This window comes from Octopus bimaculoides, chromosome 12, assembly GCF_001194135.2.
Source record: "Octopus bimaculoides isolate UCB-OBI-ISO-001 chromosome 12, ASM119413v2, whole genome shotgun sequence".
Classification (NCBI taxonomy): Eukaryota; Metazoa; Mollusca; class Cephalopoda; order Octopoda; family Octopodidae; genus Octopus; species Octopus bimaculoides.
Genome location: NC_068992.1, coordinates 47,264,850 through 47,267,964, shown reverse-complemented (window position 1 = coordinate 47,267,964; position 3,115 = coordinate 47,264,850). Strand labels below are relative to the sequence as shown.

The following is a 3,115-nucleotide window of genomic DNA, read 5'->3' as shown; positions in this document are numbered from 1 at the left end:
TATATATATGCGCATCTATGCACATTTTATTATTCTTTATGAGCAGGTTGCATTCTGTGTCGTACCTTTGTTCTTCTATCGGATGGCATGCATTTGCTTATTACTGCCGAGATTACAGACAATATTCTGCAAAAAGAGTGGCAAATAGGGACTTTAATACGATTGATATCACGGAGCAGTTACCTCTTGTCCCTATGCAGCATAACCGACGACAGAATGTGATCATAGAATGGCGAAAAACCTCGAAAATATTTCTCTCCAACTTCGGCGAAGAGAAAGAAAAAAATGAAACGAATTCGAAGCAGTATTAATTAACCAGTTATATTCTTAATCTGCTTCATCAGGTATATGAACAGCAGGGGCCTAAAATACAATAGTTATATGAGGAAATTGGTTAATTTAAATGTAAATTGGTACTCTTTCATTCAGTTTAAATCCATCAGCTTGAAAAATACTACAAAATTGTCAGGTGAGAAACTGTGCAGAAAAGCACAATCGCAAGATACACATACAAAACATATACGCGCGCACGCACATGTATATGCATATGTATATAAATATCTATGTATGCACGAATGAAATTGTATGCCCACAATATATACATACATGTTCACGGTGGTGCTCCAGCATGACCGCAGCCACTTGGCTGAAACCCATAAATAAATAAATAAATGATAAATACATACATACATACATATATATATATATATATATATATATATATATATATATATATATATATATATATATATATATATATATATATATAGACATATATATATATATATACAAATAGATACAGATAGATAGATAAACGTAGGTATATTTACGCGTGAATGTGTGTGTCTATATATATGTAAGTTTATATCTTTGTGTGTATGTATATATATCTATACAGATAAATAGATAGATAGATAGATAGATAGATAGACAGACAATCATATGCCCAAGTCTATACTAGAAATCAGCTGAATCTAAAACGGAACTACCTAGTTGGGAACTGAAACGTATAAAGATCCCGACATAAATCTAATGCTTCAGATATACATATATTTATATCCTTGTATGAATGGTAGTTATTCGTATATATATTGATAAACATAAGATACAATTAGTCTGTTAGTTAGTTCATCCAACTAAATAACTTTGTTCTAAGCTATTTAACTGGAGAAGCTAATTAGCTATAGGATTCAAAGCTTCAAAATTTGTGAGACAGGGTGAGAGAGTGGTACATATGGCAAGAGAGAACATTTTAGTAAGATAGAAAGTGTTGTTGTTAAATCTTACATGAGAAAGAGCGAGAAGAATAGTTTTGGAGAAAAGGTAATAAGGTGAGAGAGAGAAAGGCAGAGTTAGAGATGGAGGGATAGAGAGAGGGGGCGACATTGAAAGTGAGAGGGAGAGAGAAGGAGAGAGAAAGGGGGAGAAAGAGCGTGTGAGACACAGATAACTGCTGAAAAATTGCAGAGAAATAAGAGAGAAATGCTTGGATAGATAATGACAAAGAGCGTACGAAATGGATAAATATATAGTCAAAGTAAGGAAGAAAAGAATATATATACATATATGCGTGTGTGTGTGTGTGTGTGTGTGTGTGTGTGTGTGTCTATCTATCTATCTAACTATCTATCTATATATATATATATATATGTAAATATTATATATATGTATATATGTATATATATACATATATATAAATATATACACATACACACGCACACACACATATTTATATAGGAATATATATATATATATATATATAGATAGATAGATAGAGACACAGACAAAGAGAGACAGATAAAGCGTAAGAGGGGTGGAGCAGTATGTTGAATGTTTGAAATGAAAGAGAAAGAAAGAAAGAAAGAAAGAAAGAAAGAAAGAGTGTGAAGAGCAGCGAGGGAGAAAGAGAGTTAGAGATACAGAAAAAGTGAGAGAGACAGAGAGGGGAGAGAGACAGAGAGAGGGAGAGAGAGAGAGAATTGTGAGCGATAGATTATATATATTGAGAGAAAAAGATGCAGAGAACGATGGAGTGGAGAACGATAGAATGTGAACTACTTTAAGAATGGCTGTGTGCTCTAAATTTAAATTGTCGAAGTAGTTGAGAAGAATGAAAGAACTTTGGCTGTGTTGGGTAGTCAGCTGTACACCTGCCTGTATTGTCTGTCTGGACTACAGAGAATATTGCACAGGAAATTAACAGCCAATATATATGAGAATTACACTTCCCTCCCACATCGGATATAGTTGTGTCTATCTATCTATCTATCTATATATATATATATATATATATATATATATACACACACATATGTATATATATATGTGTGTGTGTATACATATTTATATATGTGTACACACACACACACACACACATTATATATATATATATTGTAATGTGTATATGTTCATACAATTATATTCTACGCTCAAACAGATATATACCCATGCACAATCACACCTAATTTAAATGCAAACACACACACACACACACATACACGTTTTATGTCGTCATTAATGATGTATTTCTATAGCCAGATTTAATTCCATTTATTCATGCTTGCGTACATAATTACATACATTACTACGAACACAGAATACATTGCATACAATAACTTATTTACACTCAGGTGCATGCTTATACACACATGCACAATCACACGCACACGCATATGAAACTATTTTTTATTCGTTCTGAAAGAGGAGCCAATGCACACATATATACACACATATCTATCTACCTAACTACATGCGTACCTCGCTACCTGCCTACCTACTAGCTCCCTCTGTAATAACCTACATACATATCTGCTTCCCTCTTACTCTGTCTATATATATAAGAGTGTGTATGTGTAGGCATGTGTGCATGTGTACGTTTGTGGGAGAGATTTAAGGTAACATAGTGAAGCGTATCTGAGCGTGAGTGCCTACTTATGTGTGAATGTGTGAGTGTGTGTCAGTGTTTGTGTATATGCGTGGTATGTTTATAAGTGTGACCGACCGTTCGCATATGTCGTATATATCGCCGAAGCATATTACATTAAACATGTCATATGCGTCGAACAAGAATAGCTGGCGGCATTGTCGTGCCACCGATTATCTGTACTGAGCCCAA

The 3,115-nt window shown here is 33.9% G+C and overlaps 1 protein-coding gene across 3 annotated transcripts in view; it reads right to left on the bottom strand.

The window, feature by feature from the left end:
* Positions 1 to 3,115, bottom strand: part of LOC106878436 (limbic system-associated membrane protein) — a 351,903-nt gene that overhangs the window by 236,277 nt on the left and 112,511 nt on the right. The window lies entirely within an intron of this gene.